The 22,219-nt window shown below is 40.6% G+C and overlaps 1 long non-coding RNA gene across 1 annotated transcript in view; it reads left to right on the top strand.

The window, feature by feature from the left end:
- The window catches only part of LOC142826502 (uncharacterized), a 43,249-nt gene extending 22,392 nt beyond the window's left edge, over window positions 1–20,857 (top strand). The window contains exons 3-4 of the long non-coding RNA XR_012900680.1: window positions 14,683–14,826; window positions 20,710–20,857. This is a non-coding gene — a long non-coding RNA (uncharacterized LOC142826502). The remainder of the gene's footprint in view (window positions 1–14,682; window positions 14,827–20,709) is intronic.
- Window positions 20,858–22,219: the final 1,362 nt, after the last annotated feature.

The following is a 22,219-nucleotide window of genomic DNA, read 5'->3' as shown; positions in this document are numbered from 1 at the left end:
CCCACGGTTAGAGAGCAGAGGTAGGACCACCAATCGGGGTGGAGGCAAAGTGGGCAGCTGCTAGAAGCCCGCAATTCCAAAAGGGCCTATGGTTCCTGGCTGCTGCTTCTGCTACTGCAGAATGGCAGCACCTGACGTCCCTGGGCCTTTAAATCACCACTGGAACACCACGCAGCATGGTACAGGCAGCTCTAAGGGCTGGGGGAACCTATGCCATGGTCTGGGCAGCATTGAGGGCAGAGGGAGGAGTGCACTGCTGTCCAGGAGGCTCTGAGAGCCATCTGCACTGGCCTCTCCTCTTCTGCCTGAGGCCCCACTCCTTCCAGAAGCATGAACACCCCCACTTTGCCCAAGGGCCCGGCATGACTGTTGGCTCCCCAATCAGAATGAGACCTATATAGGAGAGAGATTCTTCCTCCCTGCCTTCTGTGGGATTCTCACACCTTCATCTGAAATACCTAGTACTGGCCACTCTCAGGGTATGTCTACACTACCACCCTAGTTCGAACTAGGGTGGTAATGTAGGCATACCGCACTTGCAAATGAAGCCCGGGATTTGAATTTCCCGGGCTTCATTTGCATAAGCCGGCCGGCGCCATTTTTAAATGCCGTCTCGTTCGAACCCCGTGCCGCGCGGCTACACGCGGCACGGGCTAGATAGTGCGGACTAGCAAGCCATTCCACGAGGCGTACAGATAGTGCGGAATGGCTTGCTAGTCCGCACTATCTAGCCCGTGCCGCGTGTAGCCGCGCGGCACGGGGTTCGAATGAGACGGCATTTAAAAATGGCGCCGGCCGGCTTATGCAAATGAAGCCCGGGAAATTCAAATCCCGGGCTTCATTTGCAAGTGCGATATGCCTACATTACCCCGCTAGTTCGAACTAGCGGGGTAGTGTAGACATACCTCCAGAGACAGATTACAGGACTAGATGGGCCAGGACTAGTTCTGATCCAGTCTGGCAGTTCGTATGTTACTAGAGGAAAAAATGTTTCAGAATTATGTGGAAACAAAATCTCCTCAAAACCCAGGGAACCAGAGCCAGAATGGAAATCATTCGTGAAGAGCCCTTTTTTCTGCATTTTTTCCCCCAAGGTGAGAAGAGCACTTGATAAAGGACAAACATCATAGTGGTGAGACATTTACGGAATGACAGTTGTATGAAGAGACCATCTGAGCTGCAATGGAAAGAGCTATACTGAGAAGTAATGTTCATAATGGTGGAAGCTCTTGACCAGAGTCCTTTAGATCTCCTTGCGCACACCGGAGCAGGCAAGAGTGAGGGTAAATGAGTGCCACATACATCAATGTGCTAGACCTTCATACCTGCTTATGACCAGTGTTTCCTCTCAGCTGGGTGGCAGCACAACTTCACAGGTGATTAATCAGCCCTGCCCAATCAAAGGTTCAGGGCTCAGTGCACAGAGCTGCCTGATTGGGCGGGCTGATTAATCACCTGTGAAGCTGTGCTGTCGTGTAGCTTAGAGGGAACACTGCTTCTGACACACTTTTTTCTGGCACCTTGGGGCACATCTACACTGCAGGGCAAAAGCCGAATTAAGATACATAACTTCAGCAATGTCAATTGCGTAGCTGAAGTCAAAATATCTGACTTCAGCTTTTGGCGCTGTCTACATAGCAGGAAGTGGAAGGAAGAACATGCTTTCTTCGACTCCCCTTACTCCTTGTGAAATGAAGGTTACAGGAGTTGGAGTAAAATCCTCCAGCTCAATGTTATTTCGAAATAACATCAGTCATTCCGAAATAACGCTGCTGTGTAGACATACCTTCAATGTATTTGTGGCATGAGCTTAGACTTCAGCTTTGGTCCATGAGTCATATTCCTGTCCCATCAACATCAGCAGCTTTGATCCACATTATTTTATCATGTCCCTGTCACTGGGTTCTTCTTCAGCAAGTCCTGAGCTGTGCTGCCTGATCTGATTTCATGTTTGACGAAGTCACAAGCACACATACTCTGTTTGTTTTATACCACATCCTCAGTTTCTAAACATTGCAGAGCATTACACTGGTACAGCAGCTGAGCTTTTCACAAAGCTTTCTTTCCTTCACCAGCTCACCCTCCGAACTCTTTTCTTTTCTTTTCTTTTCTTTTCTTTTCTTTTCTTCAATGATATAGATTTGCCTGAGTATTCTACAGCCACCCCAGTTCCTCAATACTTTGTGATTTAAATTCTCTCGCTTTGCCCTATGTCTTTCAGATAATATAGCATCTTTTTAATAATAGATTTCCCTGATATTTTTACCAAACAACATAATGCACGATTTACCTTAAGTTGTTTGAATTACTTACATAGGTTTCCCCTTTCTTTATCAAAGCCCTTACATACTCATAAAAGATAATAAATTATTTCTTCCACCTTAAGGAGTGCACATAGTCCATCCTTGTGTCTGTTCAAAAAAGGATTTTTGTCTGAGCCACAATATCTAGTTAGAAATCTCAACAAAGGCACTTCATTAGTGCTATCCAGGCCCTGAAATATGTTATATAAAATCATAGGACTGGAAGGGACCACAAAAGATAATCTAGTTCAGACCTCAGCACTGAGGCAGGACTAAGTATTATCTAGATCAGAGCTACTCAACTTTGGGAGCTCTGGGGGCCACAATGATGCTCACAGCACATGCTGAGGGCCGCAGCTTAAGTGTGGTTGCATATACATGCAAATATATATGCAAATAGTTTTTTTCACACAATGCCCCAGTACTCCTAGGACCTCCTCCCAGGGGGCTAGAAACGCCAACATCCTGTACCCATCTGTTCTAGCCAGCTCGCCCACTTGCGTCTTTCAATGCTCACACCACCTGGGAGATGCCTCGCCATTGTGGAGCATGTTCCCAGTGGAGGCCATGTGCAAAGGATCCCACCCACGGGCCACGTGTTGAGCCCCATGTAAACCCAAACTGCAATGTGGTCTGCAAACAAATGGCACTCAAGGTGCATGTAGTCCATGGGCCACACGTTGAGTAGCCCTGAGCTAGACCATTTTTGACAGGTGTTTGTCTAACCTCCTCTCAAAAAACTCCAGTAATGGAGATTCCACAATCTCTTTAGGCAATTTATTGCAGTGTTTAAACAGTTAGGAAGTTTTTCCTAATGTCCAACCTAAAACTTCCTTTCTGTAATTTAAACCCATTGCTTCTTGTCCTTTCCTCAGAGACTAAAATAACATTTTTTTCTCTCTCCTCCTTGTAGCAACCTTTCATGTACCAAAAAATGGTTATCACATCACCTCTCAGTCTTCTATTTTCAAGAACAAACAAACCCAATTTTTTCAACCTTCCCCCATAGGCCATTTTCTCTAGATCTTTAATAATTTTGTTGCTCTTTCTGGGCATTCTCCAATTTGTCCACATCTTTCCTGAAATGTGGTGTCCAGAACTGGACACAATACTGCATTTAAGGCCTAATCAGCACAGAGTAGAGCAGATTTTATTACTTTTAAAACTCTTGCTAATACCTCCCAGAATGACGTTCTCTTTTTTTTTTCAACTGTGTTACACTGTCGACTCGTAAATTAGGTTTTGATCCACTATGGCCCCCGGAGCTCTTTCGGCAGTACTCCTTCCTAGGCAATCATTTCCCATTTTGTATGTGTGCAACTAATTGGTCCTTCTTGAGTACTTTGAATTACTTCTTATTGAATTCTATCCTGTTTACCTCAAATAATTTCTCCAGTTTGTCCAGATCATTTTGAATTATAATCCTATCTTCCAAAGCACTTGAAACTCCTCCCAGTTTGGAATCATGCATGAACTTTGTAAGTGTACTCTTTGTGCCATTATCTAAATCATTGATGACGATATGAAACAGACCTGGACCCAGAACTGAGCTCTGCAGAACACCACTCGTTATGCCCTTTCAAGCATGACCGTGAACCACTGATAACTACTCTCTGGGAATAATTTTCCAACCATTTTTTCATCCACCTTTTAGTAGTTCCATCTAGATTGCATTTCCCTAGTTTGTTTAATAGACAGCCATGCAAGACCGTATCAAAATCTTTACTAAAGTCAAGGTATACCATTACCCTCCTATTCACAAAGCTTGTTACCCTGTTAAACACATCTATTATGTTAGTTTGACATGATTTATTTTGATAAATCCATTCTGACTGGCAATCTTTACCTCTAGGGCACTCTTTAAAAATCATCTTCCTCTTTTTTTCCCCCAGTAATCCAAATGTTTTGCCATTCCTTACTTAATTCTTTTCTGTCTGAGGCTTTGGAATTACTATTTACTCAAGAGTATTTCTATGTCAAGCTTCCCATTTCTTGCAATGTTTTAGCTGCATTCTCTACCAATTTATTCTCTGATATTCCAGTATGCGCTGGGAACCCAGATAAGGTTATAGCTTTAATGCAACATACAGTTTTTTGGCACTTCATTACCAAGAACCAGGAAGCTACATCAAACTGGAAGAAATCAAAGAAAAGCAAAATAAAATAGTTAAGGGACTAGTGTTTGATTTATGGGGAATGAGTGGCTTCCTTAAATATGTACAGCTTGCATAAATTATTGCAGAGGGAGTTAAAACTGTGTTTAAGTAGTTGAAGGGCGGGGATACTAATGGAAGAAGGGAAATTGTTTAATGTGATCCCAGAAGGTAATAACTAGGAATATTGTGGTGTAATTAACAAGAGAGATTTAAGATGAACAAGAAAATTTTCCCAACATTGGATACAGAATATTCTCCAACTTGGAAATTTTGTTGCTTGAGGCCTTTAAGTATAAGTAGGACCCAGCCCTGGAGTTGACAGGAAGAAAGAGTGAACAACACAAATCAATAGATTCTCTCATCTCTAATTTTTCTGATTCTCTTGGTTACACAGAGTCAACTTTCGCCAAAACTATTTATTCCGCAAGATCCATGGGGTTTTCCAGTCCAGAACAACACATATTTATCTCTGTTTTTCTTCATATGCATTCCTTCCCCAGCCATATCTACATGGTTGCTGTGATACATGCTAATAGGATATTAAAACTTAAGTGATATAACATACCACAGCAATGACTGCATCTAGTCCAGCAGTCAAGGCACAATTTATTTTCCATTTAATCTCTTGGCTCCTATAATTCATTTTTTCTGAATCTGATACATAATCTGTACATACTGGTTTTTAATGATTGTTTCAAAGAGGAAACCCCATTGTCAGACTCAGAGAAATGACCTTATGTTCCAAGTGCCCTTACAGCAGTATTGTTGAGTACCCACATTTCTTTATAATCCCTATTCTGACAAACATTTGTTTATTTTAGAGCATGCCTCAACTGAAAGATTTATTTCTGGATCTGAAATACCCCAGCAGTTACAGATGTTTGGAAACAGGGAATTGACTTACCCCATTATATAGATAGAGGCATTTGCTAAATTTGGATCTGGGTTTAAATTTCACACATCCCCGCCATTTGAGACAACGGGATCCACAGCCTTAAAATTCCACATGTTATTCAGAAAGAGGAATTCTATTTACACAGGAACTCACTGTTCTTTAATGGAACTAACCTTGCAGGGCAAAACAACACCTGAAGGACAGTAGGAATTATAAGTCTCCAGGACCTGATTTTTCCAATCCTTTATGTCAGTTTTACACATGGGCAATTCCTTTGACTTCCAAGCTTTCCGCCACTGAGAGAAGACGGGTAGTGTCATGGTTGAGGCATCGGATTGGGACTCAGGAGATCTGGCTCAAACATAGATGTTCCTTTTTGACACTGGAAAGTCACTTAGACCCAGATCTTCAAAAGCATAAAGGCTTCTAACTCCTGTTGATTACAATGGGAGTTTCTTGCCTAACCACTTTAAGGGATCTGGATTAATATCTCTATGCCTTAGAGTCTTCTCTGTAATGAGGGGATAAAGCTTCTCCCAAGCTCACTTCAGTGTCATCAGGATAAATCTTTGTGAAGAGCTCAGATCCTACAGAGACAAGTGCTAGAGAAGCAGCTCGCTAACTAAGTCTGCATCTCACATTTTGTTAGAAGCTTAAATGGGGCACAAGCCAGCTCTGAAACCCAGGGCAAAATGTGCGCTTCCAGCTACAAAAATTCAGCTTAGAAGCACAAATAAAATAAACATTTATTTTCTTTGTGTCCTTTCCTGGTTTGTATTACTTCAAAATGACTTTGATTTTAATAGCGTGAGTCAAGTTAGAGATCACTTTGGGATAGTCTCTATATGATCACTGTTGCTCTTTGAAAAGAAATGTTGATATTTTGTAGTTCTCACTTTGAAAAGTGACCTTGGCATATGCCCAGCAACTGTACTTCAAAGACATCTCACATGAATTTTTTTCATGTGCCTACATGTGTGGTAGCCGCATGACAGATATTTTTTTTTTGCTGGCACATTTAAAATGCCTCTATAAACACTGAAACAAAAAACAGGAATATGTAGCACTTTAAAGACTAACGAGATGGTTTATTAGGTGATGAGCTTTCGTAGGCCAGACCCTATGTGCATTGGACAAACGTCTCAGACACTTCGCCAAAGGATCAATGCCCACAAAACAGATATTAGACAGGATCACAAAGAAAAAACAGTTTCTTGCCATTTCAACCAGAAAGGACATTGTCTCAATGACTTGATTACCTGCATCCTGCTTCAAAGGCCTTTTAAGACTACACTTGAAAGAGACTCCTCTGAACTGTCATTCATGCTCAAATTTGACACTTTATACTTAAGTTTGAATAAAGACTCTACTTATCTTACCCATTACAAAGATAGCTTCCCCAATTATCACCTCTAATATCATTAGCTTACAGACATTTACCTCCCGCCCATCCCTCTTCTGTTCTGAAATTTGATTTGTCCTTTTCATATGTATTCATTTTTTTTAAATTCTATCCTTTGGTATATATGGTTGTGACAATTTTCTTCCACTATTTGATCTGAGGACGTGGGTCTTGCCCACGAAAGCTCATCACCTAATAAACCATCTTGTTAATCTTTAAAGTGCTACATAGTCCTGTTTTTTGTTTCAGCTATACCAGACTAACATGGCTACATTTCTGTCACTATTCTATAAACATTGATTTACTAGGCAAATGAGAAGACTTCACTAAGTAAATAAAATACATTTAACAAATATATACAGTGCATATATTCTGTTCACCAGATAGCTCAGATATGGCTTTTCTGGAGTGGTTTCAGTGTCTTACATGTTTTGTATTTTGGACATGTGTTTGCGTAATTTAAATAAGAAAGGCTCCCTAGAAATACATATAGCCACAACATAAATTGCTTAAATATGTACTGTTTCCATGGAGCAGGATCACAACAAAATATACATTTTAAAAACAATTTGTAAGTATGCATTTAACTGGCAGGATGGTTCCAAAAAAATTAAAGCACTTAATTGGATCTTATTTGGAAATGTGTTTGAATTTACAGGCATGAATAAATGTCTCATATGTTCACATGGAGTCAGTGCTGTGCCCTTAGGAGGCACAGTACAGAAACAATAACTTACCTTTGCCACTCCTGATCTTGCACCAACGGGATGCAGAATCCCACAGTCCAATTTAGACATGTCTGCAAGAGTGTCTAAGCTATAGCAGCCTCCCTGAGCTTTTCTATGGGCCATGGCACTTCCTGACACCTCCACAACCCTGACGTATGTCTACCTTCTTCAGCTCCACATATCTACATACTTCATATGCCAAGGGTCTTCAGTTTGCAACTTCATGGCTGTTTTCCAAAGTGCCTGCACTAAAGTAATACTTCTCCATCCAAAACGGGCATTTAAAGCCCCTATATACCATTCCACCCCTTTAACTCTGCATATTGAAGCTGGAGAGAAGGTGAAGCTCTCTGATAGATGTTATGATCCAAATGGATTAATATATTAATCTAGACTATCCATAAAATGGGCATCGAATTTTTCCCCAAAATGTAAAAACCTTGTGGTTAATCTAAATCACATCCTTCAGAGACCCAAGGTGAGTGAGGTAATACCATTTCTTGGACTAACGTCTTTAGAAAGATATCTGATCTTGATTTATAAACTCCCCTTGATGGGAATTTACCACAGCTCTTGTCAAGCTGTTCCAATGGATGGTTTATAGTTTTAAATGATTATTATTTAAGCACAGAATAGGAAGTCATTGTCAGCACCAGGATTAGAACTCACTATATCTTCACTATGATGATGATTTCTGGGGCAATGCCTTAAATTCCTTATTAAGGGCCTATGTTGATTTTTGGTTATTGAGGTATAACTTGAGTTTCTTCAGATTTACAGCAGTGTAAACAAGTGTGTTAAAGTGAATCCACATAGTAAACTGTGAGTACATGCATTATAAACTCCCAAAGAGACAGAAGGTTTGTTTGCTATAATTAAAGGTTTCCTTAGCAAAGTTCATTTATGAAAACAGTACTCATAAACTGCAACAAGTTGCTACCCTGAGATTGATGTTCTAGTTATCTATAGGCAACCCCCTAGTCAAAATAAGAAGGAAAAAAACCACCCTTACATTTGAAGCCTTGGCAGGCTAAACATTTACAGTGGACGAGTAAAAAATGTATCAATGATAACAATGCTAAGCTTTTAGAATTTGTTTTAGAACTATGTTTCAAGTGGGTGAGAAAGAACACTTGACCTTAAAGTGTAATGGTGTACAGGAGTGATATTTCCTTCCTGTAGATTGCAATTATATTTGCGCAGCCTTAGGTGGCTCATTATGGGAGATGAAACCCACCAGTTGAGAAACACTGACCATTAGCATAGGCAACATCAGTGCATCTTAGTAGTGCCATAAAATTGTGTCTTTATCTGATCTGGAGTTGAGCAATTACCATACACGTTCAGTTCTCACTCCCACTACTGCCACCAACAGTTACTTTTAATCATAATTTTTGTATTGAGTACAGGTAGGAGAGAAATTATTTTCTCAACAAGCAATTAGAGATATCGCAATATTTTCTCTTTTTGAATCAAGAAAATATTTTTCACACAGAAAATTCTGGGTTTGGGTCTGTCAAAATGTTTTGATAATTTCAAATGTTTTGTATTACTTTTAACTTAAAAACTTTTAGTCTAAATTTACTAGAATTTTTTAAAATCTTGATTCACAAAACTGAAATTTTGGGGTTTGAAAATGTTGAACAGAATTTTTCTCAATTTCAAAACTTTTTTTGTGTGCAAAAATTCATTGCGTCAGGAGACTCATTGAAACTGATGTTGCTTCAAAAACAGTTTTGGTTTCAATGAAGTGCTAACTTTTGCAAAAATAATATTCATCAGAAATTCCCATCTGGCTAGTGATATGAGTACTTTTCATTAAGGATTAGGAAATTGAGACCACCCAGTCATTTCATGATAAGCTGGCCCTTAATTACCACTTGTGTGGCCTTTAACTGAGTAAGTCACCAAAGAATTTTTTATCTCACAATCATTTTCTTCATTCAACCAGTGTAGTATACAAGATCCTTAACAGTATTACTTGTCTTAGCTGCTTAGCTGTATTGAAGTCAATGGAACTATAATGATTTACTCTAGCTGAGGATCTTATTAATTGGGACTAAATAACTCCATGCCACATATCTTTTTTAATGACAGTAAAGCTGATTTTTTTTCTTTCTTGGAATAACTTAGGTTTCTTGTCTACTTACAGCTTTCACCATTCTTAGTTCTTTACTATAAGTCTGGAATTTTGGACAGCACAGTGGAATCATTAGCGTGTCAATAGCTCATCTTAATTCTTACTTAGGACAGTTTGTGATAGCTCCTGGAGCAAATGAAACCTACCCAGAGGGAAGGATGGTTGGTTTTTACTTACTATGGAATTCTTCTATCTAACTTAAAGTATTCACATAGATCATGAATTCCTATCCTTGCAAGAGACTACAGCTGGATTTTTATAGAAACCCTCTAGATACTAATAGTGGAAATTATAATAGCATTCACTTTCTTTCTGTTCTTAGGAATCCAATACCTATTTTTTATAATAAGACAGTTACACACACACGGCTACATTTCTATTACTACTCTACACACACACAGACACACACTTAATACATGGGACCTTTATATCACTGCTGGCACATTCCAAAAGGTTCTAAAGAGTGGGAGTGGTTGTGCCATGATCCAGGCAGTGCTTAAAACTTCCAGCTGACCGCCTTCCCCCCGCCCACCTTCTGAGAGCATGGAGCTGGGGTCCCCACCTTGTTCATTGGCCCAGCAAGGGAATAGCACTTCAAAGGTACACTTTTCAGTGCAGCATTTACAGTGTACATTGGCTAGATTAATAGCAGAAACTAGAGATTTGTTAGTTTCATTTAATATGAAGAATATAAAACAGGGCTACACAATAAATATGACAGAGATCTTCTGCTATTACGTAGGCCCACCCTGGGTATTAACTTGACAATTAAATAAAATACTTAGCTTTAACACATAGCCAGTAATTTCAACATCCATACTATTGAGCACCTATGCAACTTCCAATAAGGCAGAAAAAAAAATCTTGACAGTTATTGTAGTTGTTAAGAACATAAGAACGGCCATACTGGGTCAGACCAAAGGTCCATCTAGCCCAGTATCCTGTCTGCCGACAGTGTCCAATACCAGATGTCCCAGAGGGAGGGATCACAACAGGGAATCCTCATGTGATCCCTCCCCTGTCACCTATCTGCAGAGAAACAGAGGCTAGGGACACCATTCCTACCCATCCTGGCTAATAGCCATTGATGGACCTAACCTCCATGAATCAGTCTAGCCCTTTTTAACCCTGTAAAAGTTCTAGCCTTCACTGCATCCTCTGACAAGGAGTTCAATAGGATGACTGTGTGCTGAGTGAAGAAAAACTTCATTTTGTTTGTTTGGCTCACACACTGTCTTTGGTTCTTTGATGTTCAATTGAGTTCACGAAGACATCTGGGCTCCAATCTGTGATTCTTCCTTTACGGTGTTTTCTCAGTCTCTATCTCACTGATTTCTGTATAAAATTCCAGTAAACTATATTGAGATTCAACTCACAGATTCAGTCTGGCTTACTGCAAGCAGTACTATTTTCTTCATCAGGACTGGGCTGGGTCTGACTGGTGCAGAGATCACTATGAATTTGCCAGCAGCATCTAGCTTCTAGCTGATGATATGGGGTGGGGAGTGTATTTGTGTACATGCAGGAATGTTTGCTCTTAATGAAACCTTCCTTACTAGTTTCAAAATAGCTACTGAGCATGATCAACAACTTCCTGTTCTCCCTCTAGTGTGCTGAAATAGCAACTTCTTTTTTGTGGTGACACAAGGCTCTACACTTCCACCTTGGCTAGGAATGTCTCTATATCTACACTGAGAAAGAAGAATCAGCAGCTATAATTACAGCAGCAAAGCGTTTTTGGCTGAACACTGTGAAATAAGAAAAAAGAAAAGGGGGTTACAGAAACTTGATATGCTTGCGTGTGTGAAAGGGAGCAACTCCCTTTCTTATATGGGGTGTGCTATTTACTTAACCCTTTGTGGGAGTCTCTCCAATGTGCAAAGATGTACATTTACGTTTGTTGCTCAGTTTATACCTAAGGAAAATTAGCATTAAAATAATGCTTTCTGTGCTAAAAACATCTAAAGAAGTCAATTTTATGAAGCAGATGTTATGATCCCTATTTTACAAAATAGTGAAGTGAGGCACAGACTTGTAAATCCTATATATAGATGTATGGAAGAACAATGAGTGATTAAGAAGTCATCTGAGGTCACAGAGAAAGTCACTGTCAGAACCAATGCTATAGTTTGGATCTCATGATTCTACCTATAAAACATCACTGGACCATACTTTTCTCACCACAAACTCACTTGTAATAAAAACAAAATTAAAAAATTGTAAAATTCACAGTGCAAAGAGTTAAAATAGCAGAATACTTTCAGTAAAAAAGAAGGTCATGTTTTCATATTGCCACAATAGGCCAAATTTTAATATGTACCATCTGGATTACTGGAAAAATATATAATCACAGATTCTCAACAATAGCCTGATAGAGATTGTAGACTATCAGGTGTTACTGAAAACACAGTTTAACAGTCAGGATCTAATTTTGATCTCAGATATGATGTTAAGATACATACAGACATGCACATTAGCTGGTGTCACACTCTACACAATGGCGCCCCTGATACTAGGGCATGCCTTCAGGGCAGAAGGCATTATGTCCATTTTCAAAAATGTTTGCATTTCTTCCCAACAGTTTATTTTTCAGGTAAGTGCTGGCATGTCTCTCTTCTAGATAATACACTTTTCCCTTAATGATTACACATTCTTGTAAGTGAAAGTTGACACATTTAAAATGTGAGTTTAATTATTCATAAATGTCTGCATGCAAGTCAGAAATTCTACAGAAAATGAAGTTTTGTTTGCATAGTTAAAAATAACATTTAAAAAAAATTGGGCAGGACAGTTATTGTAGTGCCTGTTAACTCATGTTAGGTCATGTGTTATTTCTCCATTACAGAGAACTACAGTTTTATATAGAATCCAGACCTGCATGCTGTTATATATATTAAGTTTAAGTGTACCTAGCATGGCCAATAGATGGTGTAGCTTTTAAACATTTTTTTGAAACTGCTATGTTACCTAAGAGTGAGAAATACATTCTGTTTTAAGCTGCTGCACAAATGGAAATCTGTGGCTGGTTTTGCACTTCAGCCTCACATTCAACTTTTTGTAAGACTTCCATTCACCTGACACTTACAGGTCAACTGAGTGCAGTTTATTGTTTAATTTCTGCTGCCATTAAATGTGCAGTGTCACATTTACTATTGGCCATATTTGTAACAGGCATAAACCAGTGCAATCAATGGTATTACAGCATCTTACATTTGGCCCTAAATTATTGCAATAAAGTCTACCCTAGATGTGGGTTCAAGCAAAGACTGCTGGCCAAAATATATATTTTTCTAGGACTAATGCTAAAAAATTAAGGAAGCTGCAGTCTGGAAATGTTTTTTTTTTATTTCTGCATATGTTTGGCACATATTTCCTATTACTTTTTCTGTTTCCTCAGACTAACAGTGCACTGCATCTAAGAACATACCATTACAACAACTCAGCATATTTTAGACCTCTAATGTGTAGATACTGGAAGAAATGCTTGTAGAAGTGTTTTCATATTATAGGTACTAAGTGCCTCCTTCTTTGCTGCACTTTTTAAGAAGGCAGTTTCTGTCTGAACCATATTTGGAGAGCCAGCTTCTGCTGTCATTTACAATTGTACAATTCCAATGATTTCAGCAGGATTAAATGGATTGAAAGCATTATTTGGCCCACAACATTTCAGAATACTAAAGGCAAGATACATCTGAGAGAAAATATCTCTTTCCATCCCCTGTGAGCTTTGTTCTAAGGAAGAGAACATGTTCAAGAAGGACAATGCACAAGCAAAGGGTAAAATCTGGATGTGTTGAAGTCAGTGGCAAAACTCCCATTGATCTCATAGAGGTGAGGCTTTCACTCCGGGTGTCCCAGACCTATGTCCTAGTTTTGATTTTGCTACTGACCAATGGACAGCAGAGTAAAAATCAAATTCAAACTTTTCAGTTTGAAGAAGTTGGGCTAAATTCCCCCCCCCCCCTCCTCCTCCTCTCCCCCCCCGCCCGCCCCCGGTAGGATCAGAAGCAGAGACACCAAAATAGTGAAAGATGTTGCTCTTGTAGCAATTACATCCTAACTGGAAACAAGAAGGCTGATTGTCAGGTTTTCCTAGCCAGTTTTGCAGACTTGAGAGTAGGTAAGAATGACCTGAAACCACACTGAGGGCCGAATGCGTGGCTTGTGTAAACTGGTATAATTCTGCTGATGTCAATAGAGCAACACTGAGGTCTGTCCCATCTCTGAAACTGTTGAAGGCAACATGTCTATAGTGATTAGAGGACATGCAAAATTTCTGCCCTATTTGGCTCTGTGCCTTATAGAATATATTGAGTTAAATTCTGCTGTCTGATTAATACATGCACTTCCCAGTGAAATAGCTACCATCCATTTTAATAGGAGTTCTACGCATTCTCTTTGAAATCCCACATATCCACTGATAAAGAAAAAAGGTCAAACTGGAGATGGGTGCCTGATGTAAGGTTTGCAAACAGTCGCCTCTTCCCCCACTTCCCATCAGATGCTCTTCTTATTTCAAGTTCCTCTGAGTAATGTGACAGGCAAATCGATCTTGCTAGGACAATACTGTCCAGAAAGACATAACACAAGGAGATGGCAACTTACTATCAAGTTATGCAGCACAAACGCAACTACCCAAAGCACACAGACACTTGCATTTTATTGCCAGGAAGTTACATATGGACATAATTAAGTAGCTTATCTCTAGTGTAAAACCTCACATTGTGCTCATAAAATCCTTAGGGAAATCATGCTGAACCCATTTGATTACTAACCATGATTGAAGGATGAAAAATAGACTGTTTTGCCTTCAGATTGATTGTTGAGACATATTTATGGTACACATACAGTCAAGTTTCCCAGCTGGGGATCATCCAAAGCCCACTGAAGCCAATGGGAAAACGCCTACTGATTTTGATGGGCTTTAGAAAAGGACTCTGTTTTGTTATCATATACTGCAGGAAAGAATATGATATGAATGCCATATGAAGATATGAACTCCAACAGGTGAAATACACATTCCTTTCCCCCACTTGTTTGTGAATCCATTTGTTTCAGGTTATTTGTTCTGTGAAATAAGACTGGAGATCACAGAGGAGAATCTGACAAATTGCATCAATATTGACACTGGAAAAAGGCTTCTATGATAATGAGAAATCTGTAACATCAACAACTCACCCAGAACATGGAACTTCTTCCTAGGTAAATATGAATTAGAGCAATAAAGTTGTTCAAAGACCTTAGGAACTACTTACAGCAAGGGAAAAGATGCCGGGCAAACACAGTGAAAAGTAAACAAACAAACAAAAACAAAAGCCTAGCAGATTATTTTGTTATCAACTGCAGGTGAAAACTGTTAAAAGTCAAGACATCAATGAAGAGAGAGGAATCCAAAAGTTTGATTAAGCTGAATTAGATTTCCAGTCATCAAAGAAGAGGTGATAGAGCTGAGAGAGTCAGATGGGGAGCATAAACCCAACACTAGAAAGGAAGGGGTTAAAGGGTTGCTCTGGGATGAGGTGGTTCCACCTTGCCACATCTGCAAAGTTTGTGTAGGTTGGAGAAGGTGCTTTAAACGGTAGCAGGCACAGGAGCTAACAGCATCTTTGGACCCCATGGCAATATGGGTGCCCTAGCTCTGCACTCCCAGAAGGGAAGGGGCTTCAGGCAGAAGGGGCAGCCCTCAGCACCGCCCAGACCATGGCACACTCACCCCTACCCCTTAGAGCCTCCAGGAGCACACCATGGTGTTCCAGAGGTGATTTAAAGGACCCAGGATTTTGGGCACCACTCCTACCTCAGTAGTGGCAGTGGTGACTGGAAGTCCCAGGCCCTTTTGAATCACTGGGCCTCAGAGAATTGTCCCATTTGCTCCTCCCTCCTCTATCGCAGGCCTGGGAGCAGAGTAGATCAGTAGCAGACAGGTGTTGGAGATGAGCTGACCTATGCTTTGAGCTCCTGAGAAGGAGAATATCAGGAGCCCTTGCTGCCTGAAGCCTGGTATAATGACGTTGCCAAGTGAACAAAGAACCGGCCTGTGACCTATGAAGTTCAGAGGCTTTATCTTTGTGTCCAGTTCCTAGAGAAGCAGCTGCAGAACAGTGTGAGGTGTGGGACTTTGCTGCTCTATACTGGGCTTTGGTGGAGAGGGTGGGGTCTGGTCTCCATTACAAATTGATATGGGGGAGCTGATTCCTGAATGCTAGTTATCTCTGGTGTGGAGAATCTAGCCGAAGGAAGACCAGTTCTAGACTCTCAAACATTAAGGCCAGAAGAGTCCACCCTGATCATCTAGTCTGACCTTACCCATCCACTCCTGAGATTCTGACCCAAAGGGAACTCTGGGGTCCTCTGCCAAGCCCAAAAGACTCTTTTCACATACCTGGTGATGCGTGGTCTTGAACATATGACCCAACTGGAGGGCTGAGTCACTGATGGCACAAATCTTTGCAGAGCCAGAGTGGCTGTAAAAATGGGAGTGTGTAACAGGAAAGTTGCCATGGCCTTGCCTGAACCTGGGCTACACGGGCATTACATGTTCCCCTTCACAGAGGCCCAATGGGACTTTACATCATATGATGAAGTCAAGATGCAATGGGGCAGGAAAATGGATTGATGTTTTGACTGGCAGCAGAGGAAAAAGAAGAGTGAACAAAATGGTACCTGTATAAATAATGCCCGTAGGCTGTGTCTACACTGGTGCTTTCTTGCGCAAAAACGGCCCCTCTTACACAAAAACGTGTTGCCTGTCTACACTGGCTGCACATTCTTGCACAAGTAAACTGACATTGTACTGTAGAAAATCAGGGCTTCTTGTGTGAGAACTCTGACGCTCCCTCTTGCGCAAGAGCTCTTCCAGAAGAGGCCAGTGTAGACAGGCAACATGAATTTCTTGCACAAGAAGCCCCTATGGTTAAAATGGCCATCAGAGCTTTCTTGCACAAGAGAGTGTCTACATTACCATGGATGCTCTTGCGCAAGAGCACTTCTCTTGCGCAAAAGCACATGCCAGTGCAGACGCACTCTTGTGGAAGACTTTTTGCGCAATAACTCTTCAGCAAAAGAGTTCTTGCACAAGAAGCTGCCTGTGTAGGCATAGCCTTAGTGATTCAAATGGGAACCCCAACCAGACTCCCAAAGATAGCTGGACATCTTGAAAGAGTTTGGAGTAATAGATTCTGATAGCATTTGTCTATTGTGACAAGAAAAGTGCATAGCACTCAAGTTTCCTGAAAGCTACTCCTCTGTCTTCATCACATGATGCACACTCCCAATCTCTGTTTCCAACTTTACTTTGTAGCTGAACCATTGAACAACTGCATTACTCCCAGCTCCTATCTCTCTTATTGATTTGAGTTCTGTGGGACTGGCAAAGCTTCTGCAACTTATGAACTGCCCTTCATTAAGTTGGGGGACATTTTGGCTCTCAAACTATGCAGGAAAAGGCAATTAGAAAGGTTACATAGAGTCATCTTCACCCCTCAATCAGTTACAATGAGTTCAAACTGGGCACAGCTCAGAAGTTAACACATAAGGCAGATCCTTAGCTAAAATAAGTCATTCTATCTCTGACTTCCATGGGTCAAACCAGTTTAAATCAGCTGAGGATCTAGCCCATTTTTAGCATAGCTACCTTACATTGTGCTTCAATTAGTCACCATCTGTAATATATCAAGAATGATCCATAATCTTCACATGTCTTGGATGAGTTATTTTTGGCTGGGCAATGAGATAGTAGAACATTGGCTGCCAGAGTACTTGAACTGTAGTTTGTACTGCACCTATATTTCTGATTGTACTTGTGATTCTCTCTCCGATCTGGTTTACATTCACTTTCTTCTACTTCTTCATTGATCCAAAACTGTGAAATGCAAAAGTCAATCTTCAGTTACTGGATTACGGCACAAGTCGGGAGACTTTCTGACTGCTTCCAAGTAGCTTTCGTGACTATGCTTAATGACTTCAGCAACAGAGAAGCCATGATATATAACTTAGGAATCTTTTGCTGCATGTTTACTATTAAACTATTTTATTGTCATTCTGTTGACTACTTTGCCCTCCTGAGATTGCTGCCTCAAACCTGGAGAAGGAATCAGATGTTTGGTAAAGCTACAGTGCACACATAACCTTCTTCATCCTATTGATCTTTACCACCAAGATGCATTACAGCTGCAAATGTTGTTATAGCTAGAGTTAGCTCTGCTTGGGTGTGATTCATTTTATGCTATGCATCCATTTTAATAACAAGCATTGGCTTTATCTTTGAATTAACACAACTTTTGTCACAAATTGCCACTTAATGTTTTGCAAGGTGCTGTGTAAACATATTCAAAACACATAAGAATTAGCCCCATTTTACTGATGGGAACACAGACATAGGGTCTGTTTCACATTTGCTCTATCAACTGCAAAGTTAATACAAAATGCTGCAAAAATCAGAACAATGGAGTTTTATATCCAGTTGGGGTTGGGTAAGATGCCAAGCAACAGTGAATCAGGATTAAATAAATAATATATGGCAATATACCCATCTCATAGAGCTGGAAGGCACCTTCAGTGATCATCAAGTCCAGTCCCCTGCTCTCTTGGCAGGACCAAGTACCATCCCTGACTGATTTGCCCCAGATCCCAAAATGGTCCCCTCAGGGATTGAATTCATAACCCTGGGTTAAGCAGGCCAATGCTCAAAGCCCTAAGGTATGATGAGTTTCCTAAGAATACACAGCAAATCAAGGGTGCAGAGCATATCAAAATGAAGGAGTACCTGGTTCCTCCAAAATCCCAAAATAGTGCTGCAGTGTAGACATAGCCTGAGTGACTTGATTACAGTCTATAATAGGGCAGGTCCTCCAGGTGTTTTGTTTACCTAAGCATCCACGGGCATGGCTGCTTGCAGTTCCTAGCAGACATGCTTCACCATTTCCGGCCAATAGAAGCTGTGGAAAGTGGTGGCCCAACCAATAGGAGCAGCTTCCATTGGCTAGAAATGGCAAACTGTAGCCACTGGCAGCTGCAGGTCTCCATGTCTGTGGACACTCAGATAGACACTCAGGTAAACAATGCATCGGGCAGCCTGCTAGCGACTAACTCTGATGAACAGTGTGCAGCTGACATGCCAGTGGTTCGCACTCTGGGTCTATAAGCAGTTACAGGGGAACAAATATTTAATAATGACTTTTGTAATCCAGCAGAGACCGGTGCAAGATGATTCAATGGCTGGAAACTGAAGCTAATGGAGAGTGTAATTAAGCACTGGAACAAAAGTGGGGGTGGATTCTCCATCCCTGGCAATTGTTAAATCAAGATGGGGTGTTTTTCTAAAAGATTTGCTTTAGGATTTGTTTTGGGGGAGGCCTAAGGCATGTTTTATACCAGAGGTCAGAGTAGATGATCCAGTGGTCCCTTCTGGCCTTGGAACCTATGAACCTATTCAATCATATGATTTTTAAAGGTGCTGTTCTTCAAGGAGACATGGTAGATGCCCAGCTTTACGGAGAATCAGGCCACTTACTTAATTGCTTACATATGGATATCAGTGTCCAAATGTTGGTATGGTATCAGGTTTTGAAAATCTTGTTCATGGTGTGTGAACTCATGAATCTCCTCTTTAATGGGGTGATGATGGTCCGGAAGCCTGAAAGGAGGGGCCATAATCATGAGTCTTGTGTCCTAAGACAACATGTCTTAATAGGGTTATATGATACCGTGCAATCATTGTGGCTTGTAGAAGAAGTAGGTTTATAGATGATGACTCCTCTTTAGTGGGTGGGAAAACAATGAGATTTTAGAGAGATTAAGGACTGATGTTATGCAATTAGAGATATCATTGCCCAGCCCCAAGTGCCAAATGTCTATAGTTTAATGAAAATAATTTTATGATGAATAGGGAGGCCTATTTTTAATGGCAGTTTGTTTACTTCAATTAAGTATCTATTTGGAAAGTGACCCAGGCCTTATAAATAAATTATCCCACATCATCAACCATTCTTAATAAATAACTGGAATCTGGCAGATCTTAAAGCACATGTGAGCATTATCATAACTTTATTTTAATAGACTGCTGAGTTAGCAGATGTTCTCAGATTATTGTTCAGCTTTTTTCCATCTCATTTAAATCCCTTATTCTCCAATGAGTCACTGGCATGCACATGCCTCATATACCTATTTTACTTGAGGTTAACGAGACCTCCCTATGCTGATACCAATGCAAAGTCTAATGTGGTCTTCTATTTTTTTACATGGACAGTGCAAAAATGTATTCACTTTTAATTTTATTGTGCTATCCTGTAATCTGTGGCAGATAGCAGTCTCTCTTAAGTCAAAGTCATTAAAAATGTGACACTCCATAAATTCTATTTAATCATCTTGAATTTTGCAAGTGACACTAAACAGGTATTGATAATTTCAAATGACTTTTACCCTTTACTTTATTATTAATAAGAACCACTTGGAAACCTTGAAATTAAAATGTTTCCTTCTGAATTCATTCCATTCATCTCTTTGTAACACATACACAGACTTATAATTTGACAGCTGGTCTGCTGGCACCAACTGCTTCTATTCCTTGGGGGTAAAGGGAAAGAGAAATAAACCTTTAAAAATTGCTGGATGTTGCAAACAGGTTTTAAAAACAAAAATGTCAGTCAAATTTTGAGCTAAGGGCCTTGACAGTACAGCTTACCACATTTAAATTCTACTTCCTATAATTCTATTTGTTATTCTTTTCACAATGGCTAGACAAAGGTGTGAGAGAGTAGTGAATAATGACTGTCTCCTTTTAAAAAACAACTAATAGTCTAGCAGCACCTTAAAGACTAACAAAACATGTGGAAGGTATTATGAGCTTTTGTGGGTACAACCCACTTCTTCAGATGAATGGAGTATTAAAAGTCTAGTTTCAAAATAAATGTGGGGGGGAGAGAGAAGGAAGGGGAAAAATAGTGAATTAGAGTGTTCACGTTACATGAAGCTGATAGAGAAGGTACAAATTGTTCTTGCTCTCCCATTGTTTGGTTGGTTAAGATATTAGGATGTGGAAGGTAGTGTGCTGGTCAGGTAATGTCTTTATTCATACCTTTGTGATAGGTCCCAAACTTGTAAATGACATTAAATGCCAATGCTTCCCTGTGTATTTGTCTTCTGGAATTGGCCTGAAACAACATGGTGATTTTGAGATTCCTTAATGAGTGCCCCGGCAGGTTAAAGTGTTCTCCAACAGGACCACATCACTACTAAGGTTTGGATGGTTTTGATTTTCAAGAATTAATATTATTTATTAGGCTTTAGTGTTGATGATAAAGGGGCCAATTGGCAGAGAAAGATTGACAGAAAGATTTTCAAAGAGCCCATGACTCTTTATTTTTTTTCATTGTTTCTCTTGTTGTCTTCATTAGTCTCTGTTATCTTGTTTGTGTCAATGAGCATCTGTCTCACACGGCAACATTCACTGGCATACTTTAGCTTCATTGAATACCTGGAAAAATGGTTTGATTGGTCAACCAGCTACTTAACATCCCTAGAGTAGAGCAAAGACATTAGAATCATAGTATCATAGAGGAGTAGGGTGGAAGAGACCTCAGAAGGTCATCTAATCCAAGCTGCTACTGAAAACAGGGGCAACTCCAATTAATCATCCTAGCCAAGGCTTTGTCAAGACAGGACAAATCTATAAGGATGGCGATTCCACCACCTCCCTAGGTAACCTATTGAAGTGCTTCACCACCCTCCTAGTGAAATAGTTTTTCCTAATATCCAACCTAGACTTTGAGGCTATCTGCAAACCTGCCTTTTTATTGAGATATCAGTGTAAGTATTCTAACCTTTTAATTGACTCCCAAAGCACAATTATAATTTAATATTTAGTGGTCACCAACCAGTAAATCAGGATCTACTGGTAGATCTCGGAGCTTTTGACAGGTGATCCTGACTGGTTTGGCCAGGAGGCTGTCAAGTGCCAGCACTTCGTCTGCCCCCTCACCACTACCGTGCTGCTCCTGACCTCTGCGTTGGAGCTTCCCCCAGCCCTGGAAGCCTCTTGCTTGCTGTGCAGAGCACAGGAAGAAGAGGAGAGGGTGCTGATGTCAGGGTGCCCCTCCTTCCACCCTGTACTCCAGGGGTGGCCAACCCATTTAACAAAGAGAGCCGAAACAGCAGCAGAAAAAATGCAAAGAACTGCACCAGAAATGTCGCACAAAAGAAGATCCCCAGAACAGAATTGTTGAGCAAAACCAAAAAAATTTTAAAAATAAAAATAAAAAAGGAGGCTACCCCTTTAAGATGGCTGCCATCTTGGACACCGGTACGCTCAGGGGAACCAGTGGGGTGGCGGCAGCCAGCGGGGGAGGGGGAGAAGACATTTGGGAGGCACAGGAGCGGCTTCATAAGCCACACTTTTGGGGGGCAGGAGCAACATGTGGCTCGTGAGCCATGGGTTGGCCATGGCTGCTGTACTCCATCTCCACTGAGCAGAGCGAAGGCAAGAATGGAGAGAATTTGCTGGCTTCTTTTGGGAGTGGTGTAGGGTCAAAGTAGGGATAAGCCTACCTTAGTCCCCTGAACCACCACCCAGCAGCCACCTGTGGTAAACGGTGCCCAG

The sequence above is a fragment of the Pelodiscus sinensis genome, chromosome 1, assembly GCF_049634645.1.
Source record: "Pelodiscus sinensis isolate JC-2024 chromosome 1, ASM4963464v1, whole genome shotgun sequence".
Classification (NCBI taxonomy): Eukaryota; Metazoa; Chordata; order Testudines; family Trionychidae; genus Pelodiscus; species Pelodiscus sinensis.
Note: the sequence above shows the minus strand (reverse complement) of the source record. Positions and strands in the feature narration are given on the sequence as shown.